The sequence below is a fragment of the Falco rusticolus genome, chromosome 10, assembly GCF_015220075.1.
Source record: "Falco rusticolus isolate bFalRus1 chromosome 10, bFalRus1.pri, whole genome shotgun sequence".
In the NCBI taxonomy this organism is placed as follows: domain Eukaryota; kingdom Metazoa; phylum Chordata; class Aves; order Falconiformes; family Falconidae; genus Falco; species Falco rusticolus.
Genome location: NC_051196.1, coordinates 3,483,595 through 3,501,254, shown reverse-complemented (window position 1 = coordinate 3,501,254; position 17,660 = coordinate 3,483,595). Strand labels below are relative to the sequence as shown.

At 42.3% G+C, this 17,660-nt stretch overlaps 1 protein-coding gene across 4 annotated transcripts in view; it reads left to right on the top strand.

The window, feature by feature from the left end:
- Positions 1-17,660, top strand: part of TSPAN4 (tetraspanin 4) — a 443,813-nt gene that overhangs the window by 91,344 nt on the left and 334,809 nt on the right. The window contains exon 3 of one of the 4 annotated variants that reach the window (XM_037401844.1): positions 17,452-17,556. The exons of 2 other annotated variants lie outside the window; for them this stretch is intronic. The gene's annotated coding sequence lies outside the window, so the exon portion shown is untranslated. Of the gene's footprint in view, positions 1-17,448; positions 17,557-17,660 lie in introns of all 4 variants that reach the window. One more of the 4 variants, XM_037401843.1, reaches the window with a different exon arrangement.

The following is a 17,660-nucleotide window of genomic DNA, read 5'->3' as shown; positions in this document are numbered from 1 at the left end:
TAGGTGCTTTGGGTGAACATCCAGCTAGACAAAGATGGTCAGCTTAGTCTTCCCTGACAGCCAGGAGCAGGATTTGCATCAAGATGGTTCACTGATGTAGTCACAGATCAGGCACGGGTTTAGGTGAGCATTCAGAGGAACCTGGTGAGCTTGAGGACCAGCAGCGAGACCAAAACCAATGACGCAGAACCAAGGTCCAGTGACACGCTTTGTGGCCTTGTTGCAATGTCCTTGCTCCTTTTTCAAACACCCAGCACTCACTCATGTAACCCATTATTTCCAGTTACCAGGCAAGGTTGCAAAATTGTGGAAACAAGTAGTTACGTGCTGGTCTGGGCTGTGTGACTGCTTGCTGGAGCTCTGCAAATTTTCTGTTCTGATCCTGAAACAAATGCCTCTACCTGAACAAACAAACCATCTTCAGACACCCTGGTGTGCTGCTCACGGTGGAAGGGCAGTGGCGGTGGTCATTATATCTTCCAAATCTGCCTTTGTGGTTCTCCTGTGCTGACAAGTCTGCCCATCAACGCCTGAGTGACTGCCCCCATCACAAAGCTTGCCTTAGTGATACCTCATCCTTATTATCTCCACTGAGACTTTGTAGTGACATTGTTAACTTCTGGAAGGGCTGAACACGTGCCTGTTTTCTGTGGGTTTTTGTTTAGGGGAACAACACTGCGTTGTTTGCTGCTTGGAGTCATGTCTGGAAAATATTTATGGGCACCTCGGAGAGCAGCTAGGAAGTCTTTATTTCTTGAGAAAGTTGAGCTTCTGCAGAATCTGAATCTTATCTGTAGCCCACATTAATTTATTGCATTTATGCCTTGAGCAGGCTGCATTTAGTATGTCAATTGAATGGAGAGATGATTTAAAAACATGAAGTGTTCTGGAGAGAGATTAAACTGTTTTCTTGTTCAGTATTTTGTGTATCTCTGCCTGCCCTGAAAATTGAAACTGCAAATATTAATAAATTGACATATTTGCTAGTCTCATTGTAATGATACAGCCAATCCACAAGCAGTCAAATGATGAGTTGTACCTTCAAAAGCAGGAGATATTAAATCATGAAGTTATTTCAGCATTGGGATTTGTTTTTAATTTGTCTTGTGCTTTCTGAACATTTAGGGTTAGTATTGCCAGGCTTTCTTCTGCAATCAGGAGGAGCAGAAACTTGGTACTTTTTTTTTTTAAACCGGGCACCGCTTAGGAGACTTGTAGTAAAAGTTGACAGATCTACAACTTTCTCTCTATCCTTTCAGTTGTGATTTAAAGAAACAGCATCCTGTGACAAGCAATGAATAATGATAATTGAGGATTCTTGAAACAGATCTATACTTGGCACTTTTTCTCCTGTCTGTCTTCTGTTTTCTTTTTTTCCCCCTCTTTTACCAAATTCAGAGGTTGTCTTATTAATACCAGCCACCACTTTCTCAGTGTCTGTGCACCAGGACCACAGTGCTTTGGACAGAAAACCTGGGCAGGGATATTCCAAAAACTTCCTCAAAGGCTGTGTGGCAATTTCTTGTTCTTGTTTGATTCTGGATATTTTGTGGGAGAATTATTTTCCTAATAGTTTGGTGGCGTGTTAGAGCTGTAGTACTGTACTAGAGCCTGATACTGATAAAACATTACTGATACTGATAAAAAAAAAGGTGTTAAAATAATCAGGGTAGCCAGATTTAGAAGCAGTTTGAAGTGTTGCAGAGGGTCTCTCAGTGCTGAGTGACCAGGTGATAACATGACAGGCAAAATGCATCATCAGTGAATGCAAAGTTTTGCATATAAAAATAAAATAACCTTCTTCGCTTCCGTACCAAAACCCCACAAAGTATTTGAGGGTAGCGATGATGAGTCATACCTCAACTAATGCTGCTTGGGGAAAGTTGCTCCTAGTAAGTCTTTGGAAGCATTAGCTCCATGTTCAGAGATGATTAAAGAGGCAAATAAAGTGAAAGATATTTTTCTACTGTGCGTGAATTCATCAATTTCTAGACTTGTCAGCCTGGAAAAGAGGTAAATGAGAGGTTGCGGGTGAAGGCTAATGAAATCATGAAGAAGGCAGAGAAGATAAATTAGGGAATGATTGTTCACCTTCTCATAAATCAGACATTAGAAACCATCCAGTGAAATAAGTAGTAGTTTTAAAGTAAATGAAAATATATTTTCCTGCAATGTGGCATGGAGCTGTGGAACTCATTGCTACATCATGTTGTTGGGGCTAAAAGCGTACACAGACTAGAGAAATTCATGGAGGAGAAATTAATGGAGGAAAGATTCATGGGCTATTAAACAGAACAGTTCAATCCCAGCCTCTAGCTCGGGAGCCATAAGCTTCTAATAGCTGGAAGACTTTAAGGAAAGGGATGCGCCAGGAGGAAGGTCGTGCTACCTTCTGGCTCCTTCCATCTTTACTCCCACCTAATCATTATTTGGGAGTGGATGGTGAGCTGCTTACACAGGATGGCAGCTTCTGTTTCTAGTTACTTGGTTTGTGTATCTGAGCAGCTTTACCGGGTTGATAAGAAAGAGCTTAGAGTCATGTGAGCACATTCCCCATGTCTTCCCATATGCATACACTTTTTTTTTTTTTTTTTTTTTTTCTGGAAAGCTTTCCTGTGTAACTGGATTGCATCGGTTTTATTTCAATGCGATAGGATCTCGATGCAGGTCACATCCTACGAAGCCCATGGAGCTGCACTGAGGAAAACCTCCACTAGTTGTCACCCAATCCCTATTTGAAAGCTGACTTCAACACCCAGTCGAGCTCTTTTTAGCTTCCGTAAAAATGATGTCCTGGGACCCAGATAACAAACACCTGTGACAAATTTGGCCACGGAGTCCTTCTGAAACATTGTGATAGGAATCGGTTTAAATCCAAGAGACGGCAGCCTCTGCAAGCGATGTTCTGTGGGTTTTGGCTTTCTGAGTAATTATTCCGAACAGCAAGTTGTCTGACGTCCAAACTATGCTGGGGCCGGCGTGTCAGCCGCTGTACGCGTGCTGTGTGGTAACTGCTCTCTGGAGGGGTGGTGATCTCAATGGACATGTTCCCTCCTGGAGGAGAAGCTGCAGAAGAAAGGGCTATGGCAGCACCTAGCTCAGCTTGGGTTTAGTTTTTGATGGATGTTTTGTCGGGGGGAAATCTGCGGGACTGAAAATCAGGAGTGTGGTGCAAGGGTGCTAGAGTGATGAGGAGGATGGAGCTCTGCAGAGGTATTGCGCAGCTCATTCCCAGGATGGCTTCCTTTCTCTGATTTCTTTCGGTCAAAAATCCAGATGCTTGGAATGTAAACTGTTTTACAGGCGTGTGTTTTGCCTGCTTTATTTCTTTGGTGCTTGTATTCAAAGCCAGCGTGAATCTGAGAAAAATAATAAATTCCATAAACTTGATAAGCATCTTATTTCTTTTGTCATGTTTAGTTCTGCCGTCACAGGTTCACATGTAGAGCACATGTTTTATTGTGTTAGAGGTAGTGTTGTGTTGAATAAATGTTCTGTACCAGTTGGTGCTTGACTCTGTGAGGTTAGGAAGGGAGAGATGCTGATTGTCCTAAAGAGGTTGCAGTCTGAGTGAATCGCAGGAAAATGCAAACACGTCACAATTCAGGCTTCTAATTTCTCATTAATTTAGCAAAATTATTTTGTCCTTCTTTGTTTTGATGGCTGGCCAGCTTGTCTTGCATTTTTTTCTCTTCTACCAGACTTGTGCTTGGCCTGCCCCAGACCTTCAATAGAGCACAAGGGGTTGCCTGCTTGGCAGGCTCATAAGGAAAAAGCATTCTGTTCTTTACATGCTTTGGTTTCACTGAACGTATATTACTTGGGGTAGTAATCAATGATGGAGTCCATGAGCAAGAGCAGTTACAATGTCCTCTACCCTCCTCTCACCTGCTCACTTGTCTGTAAGTACTGTTATGCCTCTACCTCACAGACTCTGGGAGAGAGGATGGAATACAGAGCAAAGCAGCCTGTGCTGTGTGGCTGGAAAGGTCTGGCGTATACTTGTTCCTACGAATCAATTGCTGTTTTGAGTCACTCAGTGCTTTAGTAGTAAGCGAAAGCATGCTTAAAATGTGTGTGTGTGTGGGGAAAACAAACCCCAAAATTCCCAAACAAAAAGCTCCACCACAAAACCCCAACTGAACCCAAAACAAAACAAAATACAACCAAAACAGACAAGGAAGAATACCCCCAAAACCCATCCACAAAACCAAATCAAACCCCTCTCATTTTTTAGAATTTAAAGAAAAGGATTTTATTTTCATCAAAATGCCCTTTCTAATGTAATGAAACTGAAAGAATTTGTTTGTCAATGACTTGTTCATTTTAACAGTAAAGGTGTTGTGCTGAGTTAGTGCTATAAAATTTAATAGAAAGTATTATTCAATCCTTTTTCTTTTCTCCTTTTGAAAAGGAGCTAAGAAAATCAGCTCAAACATAATTGCTCTCAAGGTGTTTCTTCGAGGTTGGAGAATGTTTCCTGCTCCAGCTACCCATTTCCTTTGAAATAATTATGTTTTGGAAATGCCGTGGGCCCAGGCCATCCAAGTGAGTGTCAAGGGAACGAGGGACTGTTGGAAACCAACGGGCAGGATGTTTCTGCACTTTTATCCCAGGACTTGGTATGTTTCACTTGTATACTGAGATAAGTGAGATGAGAAATGTGCTTTTTAAATCTCTTATTATATCAGTTCCTAACTTGATTGTTTTGTTGAAACTTTTATTACACATCTTTGTCTAGTATTTTCTTCATTAATTTTCTAAAAGCCATTTGAAAACCGTTGAGATTGGGCAATCCCCTCTTCCATATATCTTACATTTTAAATGTTGGAGAAAATGATCAGAAACTTCTTATTGCTCTTGATTGCCTTTTAATTAATTTCTACTTTAATTAAGTCTCACTGTTCCTCCTTAAGGGTATTGTTCGGGAAGTGTTTTAGTAATTCTGCACGAGCAGCATCTGTGGAAGTTTTTGGTTACTTTGGCAAGGAGGATTTTCACTAATGGGAGCAAATAGCACATGATGAGGTTTGCTGCTCTGGTGTCACCTGGGCCAGCTTCGGGGAAGCTGTGGGGCAAAAGTACAACCCCAGAACTATACAATGCCTAGGAAACACGTTACTGAGGCTGGAGCAGCCTTGCCTGGTGGTAATCATTGCACTCATAAAGGGACCATTTCCATGGTTTATGCTGCACTGCTCAGAACATTATTAGCCAATTTGATGGCTTCCTTGATCCAAGCCATTTTGTAATAAAATCAGAGGTGCCAGACAGTGACGACTTAGGTGCTTACATCATGTCTTCTGTGGTGGCAAAAAGTCTGAGGCAGGGATCAACGCGTTATAACGCGTGAGAGAGCTTACTCCAGCCTGCCTGCCTGCATGTGAGAGGGTGCTGCTGCCAAGACCAGAACTTCAGGGGCTGAGTTAGTACTCTGTGACACAGGTAAAATTTGACCAGGAGAGGGTCCTTCAGTTGCTGACTCTGCATTTTAACAGTTGCGCAACAAAATTTGGTTCTACCACAACCAGACCTTGAGCTCACGTGAAAAATTCGTGTGTCATTGTAACATGTAAAGTATGTGCTAAACTGAACAGCTACAGCTGAGAGTAAGTCTGAAGTGAAGCTGATTAACTGAATTTAAATCTTAAGGATCACTTTGAGGAGAAGTTTAAAGAGCAGTTAAGTTTTCCAGACAAATTCCGTGCAGAGACAGTGTCTCGATAACTTGGTAGCAAGGTGAGAGAAGCCTGGGAAGGCTCTGCCAGCGTGTCCGGTACACTGGATGTTTATTCAGTTTGGTCGGGCCCCACTGCAGGATTAGTGAAATGAAAGTGCATCTTCATATACAGTAGTTAAACTCTCAGTAGAGAGAACCTATATCTCCTTGATCGACACACCTAAAGCATTCTGCTTCCGCAAAGGTTAGCATTAGCCAGAAGACCCACATAAATAACTTAGCTCAAGGCATTGCCATGAGCATGATATAATATGGTTGAGTACCTCATGGTGATCAATCTCATATGGGGTCACTCTTGCACAGAGAAGCAGAGATGATCTCCTGTCTTGGTATGCATGTCTGCAAAAAAGACAAGTTTGGGGTTGAAGTTGTGTACAAGGCTGTCTCAACCCTAGCTGGCATTTTGGGTATTCAGCTGTGAACAAATGAGAGTCTGCCGTATCAGTTCATCAGGGAATCTAGCAAATGAAGAACTGCAGTAATTAACATCTTGCTGGTGTAAAATCCTGCTGAAAATACTTAGCATCTGCCATCCAGCAATCTTAAAATACTTAACAAGCTTTCGACTTGCTTATGAGGAGGTAAACATCAGTATCTCCCATTTTACAGAGACTGGTATACAGAACCGCCAAATGATTTTCCCTAGTCATATGCAGTGAACTAAAGCAGAGTTCTTTGATCAGGATTTTAACGTTAATGTTGGAGGTCTTTCCATACATGCAATCACAGTTATTACAACTGATAGAGCAAAGTCTTACCTGCTGTAGGTGGAATATGCTTTGAAGGAACTTGTCAATCAAAGAGACATCAAGTACCTTTCTGTGGAAAAACTGAAGAGTCTTATGCTGCTGTGAAAGAGAAAGAGCTATGGCTGTAAATTAGTTTCTTGCACAGATTTTTTTTTTTTTTTCATCAGTAAAAGAGCAGAACTGATTGAGGAAAATTTTCTTTCCTTAAGAATTAACAATCAAGAGTATAAGGGCACTCTTAAGGGTTAGAGCCTTACTTAGCTCATAAACCATATCAACATGCTGTATGAAATGGGTTATTGCAGAAGCAAGATACTTGACAGCAGTCAGATCAGCAGTGAAGTGTAGTTTGACCAAGATCTGGTTGAAAAGAATTGAATAATTACTGCACATTGTAAAGTATTTCAAGTGCAACATAAAAGACTCCTTCACCTTCATGGAAATGTAATTGCACTTCACATAAACCCCTGGAAACTTGTAGCCAGATCTTGCTTTAAGCTTAGGTGGGATGCTGAGGGAGACATTAGAAAGGTATTTGGGGGTTGTATAGCCCAGGTCTACATATTGATATAAACTCTGAAAAACTATAGGCAAACTTTGATGAGATTGAAGAGAGAAGAAAAAAAGATGAAAGAACTGAAAGGAATTTAAATTTAGTGTTAAAAGAAGTCCCTGCTAGTTCAGTGTATCCTGGTATGCTTTTTTGGCATCTTGCTTACAAAGCTGTACCTGGAAAACCTAATCATGCTTAGAGAAGTAACCTGGAGTTCTGCTGCGATGACTGTATCTCTGAGTCTGCCTAAAATATCTAGTCAAAGCAGGTGACAAATACACGTATGATTTTCCTTATTCTGAGCTCTGGATCTGCAGTACTCCATTGCAACACCATTACAAGATTCATAGCATTACCATAGTTTAAACATAAAGTTGGCTTTTTTTCCCACAAGAAAGTTCCTCATGAAGTCACTGAAATGTAGTTTATTTTTAAGATGGTATGTTTTACGTGCCCAGTCCTGCAGATGAAATCACTGATCACATACTGCAAGTGTTAAACACTGAAACTAAATATAAGCCAATAAAATTTGCTTATCTTCCTGGTGAAATGTAGTTGAGGAGGGGGGCTGTGACAACCGTTTTGGATGATACAAGTTTGAAGGGTGGGAGGAGGAAGTGATAAGACCCTTCTGTGAAACTTCAGGAAGACAGTGAGCGCAATGGTTTTAGTGCCATGTCAAGGAATTTGACCAAGATACTTGCATGAAGGCCCATATAAGATGTTTGTTACTATTTATAGACTTCTATTTAAAGATTTCTAGGTGGCTGAGTTCCAAGACTTCTGTTATCCTCAGTTTGGTCTGGCAGTCAGAAAGCGTGTGGTGATGATTCATCAGGTGTAGTGAGCACAAATACATTTTTGACAGTTGCAATTAAGCTGTGTGTCTTAGCAACATTTTTCTTAGCCACAGGTCAGTGTACTCTCCATTTATTCAGGGCTTTCTTTTAAGTGACAAATGGTGCAAGACAGCTGTTTCAGAAATAGGACTCATTTCAGTGTCAGAGGTGAGAAAACACTTTTCGTTGTGTGTAATGGAAAGGCCAACACCAGGGTCCCCGCAGACAGAGCTTCAGAAAGCACTGCAGCTTTATACTATGTGGGAGGACTTTTTGTCTATGAAAGCAAGGGGTAGGGAGCACTCCTTTCTACTACAGACTCTGGATATTGTATCTGCCTAGTACCCTGCTAGCACTCATGCAAATGCAGCAGTCTGACTGTTCCACATCACCTGTGGACATAGCGCCAATGTCACGTCGCTCCTAACCTCTCTGCTCTGGGACAGTATATACCTTTTATTCTAGCATGTGACCTGCTTTGATACCTGGCAGCTCCTGGCACTGACTTCTCCCCCGTTGTCCTCCTGTTGCCATACCAGCTTTCTGCTTGCTGGGTGAGCCACCACTCTTATGCCGGAGTATATCTCGGGGCTGAAATCCACAGTATAGCCCTAGCCCTGCAAAGCCCCAGTCCCATTTGAAATGTGGAACTGTTTTAATTTTATTTTTTTTAACAGCCTGTTGGATACCAGACTGTTCCTCAGCACTTTTGTTGGTTGCCTTTCTTGATTTTCACCTTGAACAGTGCAAAAAACCCCAGTGGATTAGCCCAAATCAGAGGCTGAGGTCTGCTTGAAACACTGGACTGGAAATGTGTAGAAAGATATATGCTAGTTTCTCTTGGTGATCAACGGTAGGAGTTCCCAGACATATAGGAAACCTTTTCTCGGCAGGGGAACAAATTTAGCCTTCTTCCCTTAGTCCTTGATCTCTGGTAATAGAGAATAAAATAAATCAAGCATTCTTACAGCATGTGATCCCTTTATTAGGAGTTTGTTTCCTGACAAGGAATAGGAATTAGAAGGCTCTTGTTGCTTAGACTGTATGCATGCTGCCCACTGAGAGCTGTATAAAGCAGATGACTTCATATTTCATGAGAGCTTTCCGGCAGTCTTCTGTGCTCTATACAGTCCTGTAGACCAGCGTAAGTGTGCAGGAGATGGTAAGGAACAGAGGAAGGGATGTCCTCTCTGAGCCTCTGTGTCACAATAGACATGGTTAGGGGTTAGCGATTGATGGATTGTCTCTAGTAATTACATTTGCAGCCATCTAAAGGCACAAAACATGATGTACTGTTGACAGTTGGAGTTACTTTAATTAACTGCTTAAAATGCCAAGTCTGTGGAACTGTTAAGAGAGAAAAATGCCAGATGTTTCAGGTATGGTAGATATTGAGAAGGGTTTAATTAATAATTTGTATAAATATGTATTTTCTATGAATAAAGCTCGTATTCTGCAAAAAAATTATTAGTTCCATGTACTAAGGGTTAGTGAGGAGAAGCTGTTGAAAAAGTGATTAATGCGTTTTCACTGCACTTTTTATGAATCGCATAAGCGCAGTGAATTCCAGCTTTCAGGGTCTCATGTTAAGTGATTCCACAATGCATTTCCTGTACTCTTTAGGTATTTATCTATCTATCTGTATGTATTTATATGTGTATATATAAAAAGTACAATAGAACAGCTTCATAGATGTGGATTTCACAGAGCCACAGACGGGTCGGGGTGGGAAGGGACCTCTGGGGATCCTCTAGTCCACCCCCCTCCCAAGGCAGGGTCACCTAGAGCAGGGTGCGCAGCGTCGCGTCCAGGTGGGGTTTGAATGTCTCCAGGGAAGGAGACCCCACAGCCTCTCTGGGCAGCCTGGCCCAGCGCTCTGTCACCCTCAAGGTGAAGAAGTGCTTCCTCACATTCAGAAGGAACCTCCTGTGTTGCAGTCTGTGCCCGTTGCCCCTTGTCCTGTCGCTGGGCACCGCTGCAAAGAGCCTGGCCCGTCCTGTCGGCACTCGCCCTGGAGAGATGTGTGTGCATCGATGAGATCCCCTCTCAGCCTTCCCTTCCCCAGGCTGGGCAGGCCCAGCTCTCCCAGCCTGTCCCCATACGGGAGATGCTCCAGTCCACTAACCATCATCACAGCCCTCCGCTGGCTGCCCTTCAGCTAAAGGGCTCAGCACCCACGTTGGTGTCTGGCTCGGGGATGTTTGCTTTGGGCCGGCTCTGGCTGTGGCTCTGCTGACTGCCAGCACGACGTGCTATCTCATACTGTCTGCTGAGATCACTTGTCCATCTGTGTGGCTATAATCCCTGTCTGAATGGGAGCAGTGACTGTGTAGGTGCGGTGTTTTCAGACAGGCAGCTTGTGGTAACCCTGTTGTGTTTCTCTATGGACGTTTATACAATGTGTATCTGGACAAAACAGCAGCTGCTGAGATGCTCGTTACTAGTTGCAGTCCTAATTACTCAACAGCTGATGCAAACCGTTATCTCTGAGACAGATCAATTGCAACGTAACACAAAACTTTAAATTTAGTTGGTTAACTTTACTCTTCTGTGGTGGTTTTTTTTTTTTTTAATTATTTGAACTTTTCTTCTTGAATATGAAGCATTCTTATTTCACAGTTGCCCGCTTGCTTTATTTTGTTAAATGTGACATTTCCCCATGGAGCTTTCATGGGCTGCTCAACTCAAGGAAACTGCACACTGTCTTCTGAGCCTTGGATGCTGCTCTTTCTAGAAGTTTGAAGTGTCTTTCTAGAGTTGCTGTGTGAAGTCAGTTATACTATTAGTTAAAAAAATAAAATCACCTTTAAAATTTGCATTTCTGGATTTTTTTTTCTTTGTTACCTTCAGAAAATGGCCCACCTTTCTTTCTCTTGAACTTAATTTAAAATCAGTGGATGCAAAGGGATGTGGAAACAGCCATGTGGAGGTTGGAAAGCCAGTTTCTTCTGGCTTTTCAAAATTTGTTAAGAATTCTGCTTCCTACTGACTTAAAAATGTTGGAAGACTTCACAAAGGAAAAGTCCGTAGCCTCACCTGTGTGTATAGGGAGATATTTGACTTAGAGTCTGTATTTTTTTTATTTCAGTTTTCAAAACTGAAATATTTCATTTAGATTCTGACATCAGAAGTGTAAATGTAATATGCAGAGAAAAAGTATGGATACTTGATAAATTAATGGATAAAATAATGAATAAAATAATTGAAAGTAATTTACAAATGAAAAGTGAGCAAACACCTCTTTCTTCTGGAAACATTGTGGGGTGAAATGACTTGTATCCGGTATTTATATTATTTTAATATTGTCAACATTGTTTTGATTTTATGAAACCCTAAGATTTCAGCAGAAACGCTTGTTTTGATGAGTTGTGGGTTTCTGAGATACTGTGCTTTTCTGTTGTTGCTGCAACTGCATTATTGTGATGTGCAGAGGCAGAATTCAGATTAGATTTTCAGAGTATTAACTGGAATCCTTACAATGAAGAGCATCCCAATAAGGTTAGTGCATTTCAACACATAACAAAGCTAATTCTGACCCTGTTGATATAATTGACAAAACCACAGTGAACTTTGCCCGGTTGAGGATTTCATTTGAATGATTCAAGGTTTTGCTTTCTCTGGTAAGCTGAAGCCCTTTATTTTTGAGGCCCTTGGTGAAGTGATTTTATCAGCGTTTGGTTAGGCTTTGCTTTGAAATGCTAGTTTCTCAATTCTGTTACATATCTTCTTTCTCTTCCCTATTCTGCTGGGCTTTGTGCCTTCACTTTGGAGTCCAAATGCAATATGTCATTAAGTTGGGAGGAGGCCGGAATGACATCTGTTTTAGAAATAAATGAAAGTGAACCCCCCACGGAAGTCCACCAGTTTCATTCCCTTCCTCAGCATCGTGGCAGATTTAAGAGCCCGAAGCCCCTACAAAGAGGCTGTCCTCTGCAATGGCAGTTTTCAGGCCCACTAGACTATAGTTAAAAAAATAAATTTCCTTTGAGTATTATTTCTGTGTAGTCAGACACTCTGGAACTTTCTGGGTTCACACAAGGTTAACCATTTCAATGCCTTTAGTGGCCAAATGCGGAGTAATCAATCAATCTATTGTTTCTTATAGTCTGTGTTTTTCTGGACTTAACTCATTTTAGCCTTGTGGTACCAGCTGAAGCTCTCTAGAAGAGAGGAGGCTCTCTTCTGTCCCAGAGTTATTTTTCACATAGATTTTGCCAGTAAAGGGGATCTCTGTTTTATGTTTGAGTTCGTTTTCCTCTTCCAAGGTGTTCATTGTGTTCAAGGAAACGACAGAGCTAATGTGTAACTTCATTAAGGTCAAGCCATGAGTTCTACATCCAAAATTGGCACAAAACTAAGCTGGCGCTGGCTGAAGGTAGTGCAGGGTTTGGAGGTCACATCACAGTATCGTTGTGGCTGTGTCTTCACTGACATGGCTTAATGTGCCCCGCAGCGGTTACGAGATGCCCGATTATAGTGATGCCTTGCACGTTACCCGTGCTTGCTCTCTGCAAATGCCAGTTCCTTCTTGCAAAGCGCCGTAGTATTTCATAGCACTCATATGCGGTCTTAATGGGGGTGCAGGCGAGGCTGTCTTAATGCAGTGCTTATAATTAATCCTCAGACGTTTGGGCAAACACCTGGACTGCACAAATACGCTATAAACTGTAATTATGCACCCGTGTAGTTGTGAGAACTGGGTGATTCTACTGTCACTTTGCTTTTGAAGCCATGATCATCCTTGCCATGACCCAGCTTGATAGCCTCATTCTTGGTGGGGATTTCATTTCACTGTGTTTCGTACAAACATGCTGTAAGTGATGTTGAAGAATTTAGCATCTAGATGGGCAAGAGAGAAAGGAAATATCATTATAAGTCCTTTCAGAAATAGGACTGAAAAAATGGTAGGCTTGGGTCAGGTCGATGGGAGAGTGGCAGCTGGACCCAGGTCGAAGACTTGGGCAAAGGGCTGAGGGTCAAGGCTGCCCAGCCTTTGCACAGCGCTCCTGGCTGTTCCCACATAGGCATTTGCCTGATGTGTGTTTCAGTGGTTATTTGCTTTTTCATCTTGTTACATAGCATCAAAAAGTACTCAGCCAGATGGGCTGTTTGATTTGTTGGATGTTTCACTCTTTTATGTTTAGTTAAGTCAATATATGTCAATTTTTCATCTGTAAAGCAGAGCTAAAACTTTTCTGCTTAATACTGTGCTGTGAGGATAAATTGAGAGGTTCATTTCTTTTTTGCAGTGTCAGGAAGAGACTTAATATGGTTTAAAGATGAAAAATAAATGTTTTGGATCCCATCTCTCCCAATATTACATGTATACTGTGTATCTGAAGTTTTTGCTCACACCTACCCATATACGATTTAAGTAACACACATTTTAAATGTGTTATCCCTTTTGGAAAGCGGAGGGTAACACCTGCTTATTCCAACTTTCATTGACCTTGTTTCATAAGCTTAAGAAGGGATGTTGCTCTTTGGAGGCAGCTCGTTCATACTGCTTCTTAAATGTTGGGAGGATGTGTTAAGCATGATGTTGGGTGACTTGAGATCAGGAGTCAGGCTGTCGATCCCAAAGGGAGAAAACATAATCTCATGGCTAAGATGAAAGGCTGCGGATCTTGCATTAAGTCCTTCTCTTTGCACATCCTTCAGTATCCCAAAGTCATGAAGTGAGGGAGCTTAGATTTCCCTGTCTAGTCTAGGTGTTGTAAGAATAAATTAATTGGTGTAGATGAGTCACTCGAATGCTCTGGGACTATGGGTTATTTAAAAACCTAAATTTATCACTGAGGCCAGACTTTTCTAAAGGGCTCAGCTTGGCTTTTAAGCTCATGCCAGTAGTTGTCTTACCACTGTCATTTAGGATTTGTATCACAGCTGTGCCTAGAAGCCCGCATGGACATCAATAATGTATTACACAAAGGCTTATTATCCAGGAGGCCTTGCCCTAAAGAGCTTGCAGTCAAGTCAGAGGCAATAAATGGATATGAAGAACACAGGAGAATGGGGAGGACATGGCAACGGAGAGAATCATAGGAGTTATTGTGATTGTAGCTTTAAGTTGGGCAGGAATCTCTACAGCAGCATTTTCAACAAATGTAAGTAGCACAAGATTGCATTTATCAAAAAGGAAGGGAAGAGTTTTCAGTAGCAAATTTCCTAGCAAGATTATTGCCAGATTAGTGTGCAGAGGCCAGTCCGTCTGTGCACTGCGAGGTATATTTCCACCCTAAATTGAATTATTTTAGCTGTCAGCAAATGCTTGATAATATAGTGATCTGTGCTTGGGAGATTTGCTCTTTATATTAGTGTTGTATTGCGTTCAGTGTTGAGGCTAGACAGAGCTACTCATCTTTACGTCATGGTCCCACGTGGACTCTCTTAACTTAGTCATGAGTGGGCAATTAAATAAGAAGAGAGACCTTGTCAGCTCCAGGCATTAATATAAATCTTGGTGCTTGTAATACATTTACATGGCTCCCCCAAGTCTATCTGGGCTTATAACTGTCTCTCTCATTCACAAATCTTCTGGGATATTGACTGCTCACTTCTGCTTTGTCATTTTCCAAATCCAAATTTGGCCCAGGAGATAACCAGCAGTAAGTTTTTTCTGACAGGCAGTCCGTAAGCACAGGCATTTACCCGCTTTGGTGTGCGTCGGCGTGGCCTCAAGTAACACCCAACACTCTGCTGGGGAAACAGGGGCTTGTGCTTAGCAGCTTCTGCTCTCAAATTTCTCTTGTTCAGATGCATTTGCCTTTAAATGGCGTAGAGTTTTCAGTTCCCAGTGGCTGATACAAGGCCTTTGTGAACAGATTCGGTGATCTTTTTATTTAGAAAGAACATGTGTCTGCATCGTAGGGCCCTGAATGAATGGTCGCTATGTCTAGTTTTCACAGGGATTTCAGTAAGATGCTCTTCCTAATTTCTTTACCTTAATGACCTGAAAATGTGTTAAGGATATAAGTATAGTAGTACTCTGGTCCTAAAGCAGGCATGATCCAGTAGTTAAGATGACTCGTTATGCATAAGCCTTTATTGATGATCCTGTGGAAGGTCCATGAGCTGAACGGAGCTTGAAGTTTGATTTACCCTGGAGAAACAAACATCTTACAGAAGGAAAGACAAGATGTAGACATGTTGAAACAGAATAGCAAAGAGATGCTGTTTGTGCTCTGTTTTTTGCTCTCCAAGTTAGAAGTCTTCCATTAATGCCTGCTTCAGGACTCCCATAATCCTACAAATAAATGCTGGGGCATAATTTTATAAGTAGTCTGCGCTGGGAGGTGGGGACTTAAGCCTTCATTCTTCCAAGTAGATGCACATTTCACTGGGTTTTGTCAGAAAGATTTTCTGACTGCTTCAGAGCCTTAAAGCAAGTGTTGTTTCTGGGACTTCTTCCCTTCCTCCCATCCCTCCACAGAAAGCAGCATGGTAGCATCCACCAGGACGGCTGATAACGTTGCTAGGTATTTGCATTTCTAGTGTAGATGTGTTGTGAAATCCAAAATAAGCTTAAGAGATAATGTTAGCAGAATCAAATATTGTCTGAGGCTGATGTCTCTGTGGCTATATAAAGGATATTTGGGTTGTCAGTGTGTCTTTTGACATCAAGAGATAGGGATGCTGTGATAAAGCCTTGTTAAGGTGACTGTTATACAAAATGATTGGTGTGCGTTTCTGCGCTGCAGCTGATGAATGTTGCTGCAGAGGCAGAAGCTGCCCGCTCTGTATCTTCATTGATCTTCTGTTTTCAGATGTGTTTTGATAACCATCTCACGGCAAGGTGCAGCCAGTTACAGAACAGCTGATCATGACAGTAGGGGACTGGATGGATGACAGCACCTAGGTCTGGGTGGCCGATGTGTTTTTCAAATGTAGCTTTCAGCACTGTGTAGCTGGGCATTTTCTTCCAGTGACTGGCACAGCCATTCTGTATCACTTTGGACTCAATTTTGTCCTCATGTGCATGTGAACCGTTCACAGTGAAGTTGAGTTGTGCATGTATGACTGTGAAGGCAGAATTTAGTTCAGTCTTGTGCAAAAGTTGGGTGGCAGCAGCTGGTGAGAGAGTCAAATGGTCTGTGAGCTTGCTGTGCCCCTTGCTGTCTTTCCCTCGCCACCTTCCCCTTCTGTCCATCCCAGGTGGGTGCTAATACAAGTGCTGCACAATCTGCTGGAGCTTTGGGGTAGGTCAGAGAGAGAGATGATCTGCAGTGTTAATTCAAGACATGACATTGAAAGCTGGAAACATTCCCAAGTGATGAAAGATTTATGTGTGTGCGTGTTTGTGTGTATATGTATATAGTCTGACTGATTGATGTTTGGTTTTTTTTAAATTCAATTAGGACAATGAACACAAAACATTTTCTGCTACTGCAGAGACAATATTTACAGCTGAAACTTTTATGGTGACAGTCCCTCCGTAGCATACGTTTCAGAGTATTGCTGTGCTGCTGACTACGGCCTTTCAAGTCTTTGTGGTAACAACCACAGTAACATTTTCCCTTTCTTTACTTAGGTCCACTATGCTTGAGGTGTCAGCTACAACCTTGTCAGCAGGTCAGAAATACTTTGCCTTTCTTGTACTGTTAAATGGAAGGGAGGCTCCTGGCATGGTGCGAATAGTCTGCCATCAGTAAATGGATACAAATTAATTAAACCTCTGCACTTTTCTTGCTCACACTTTATTTTGTCATTTCCTAAAGGAACGTTTATTGTCTACATGCTTAATCATCGGGCTCAGAGTTGCTTTTCAAGCCCTGTTTTGTTACTGAGCCATTCTGAATCCCAGCCGAGCAGTTCCGCAGACGTGTGTGCGGTGCAGCCCTGACGCTATAGCAGGGGTCAGCGGAAGGTGCTGACCCACAGCTCCTCGCTCCATTTCGGGACGCGAAGTTGTGGCGGCTGACTGCCCCTGGAGAGGGAAGTTCCAACACTTGCACTGTAGGTGTGAGTCTGTATGAGATTCAAGAGTAAACTTCCGTATTTGTTTTATCTTGCAGTTGCTTGGCCCTGGCTCCCCAGAACTGATCCTTCCCCCCCCCCCCCCCCCCCCCTCAGCTAAGCTTTAATATGGCCCATGCTCGTGGGTCTGGCTTCCTCCCATGAGCAGCCCTGTTAATGGCCATGGAGGGCCTCGGCGTTAAGCAAGCACGTGAATGTGTGGAGGGCAGGGGCTGAAGCCCCAGCGTTAACATGCCACACCTTTTCGTAAGGGGTGATCTCAAGTGAAGCAGCTATCACGCCATTGCTGGGTAAATGGGATTTTTGTGCCTGACCAAGTTGTCCCCTAATTCAACAGAGATGCAAATGAATGACGTTAAGTTATAGCGAAAACGTGCAGGAAATATTTAATGTAATTAATGAATGTGTAATTTAATATGAAGAGTTAAAGATAGTTTGCTGCCTTCATACTCCTTCTGAAGATTTACAGCAAAGGAGGCTGGGTTACCTGCTGTCCTCTGAGTATTGGGCTTTGAATATTCATCCAGCCAATCTTCCTGATTGACTAATGATCCCAGGTGGCTGCGTATGCACTAACACCAATTCCTGCAGCAGGTTTCCTAGAAGCTGATACTGCCTGCCTTTACCTGCAGCTGAGTTAGCCACTTGTCTTCTGGTGGAGATGGAGGCCCATATGAGTGACTTCGCATCCACAGAAGTGTAAGACACAAATTCTGTAACTTGTTCATCATTATATAACTGAGTGCTCTTTTTGGGATGCTTTGCCAGCAGGTTGCACAGGAGTTTGATAGCAGCGAGGCAGT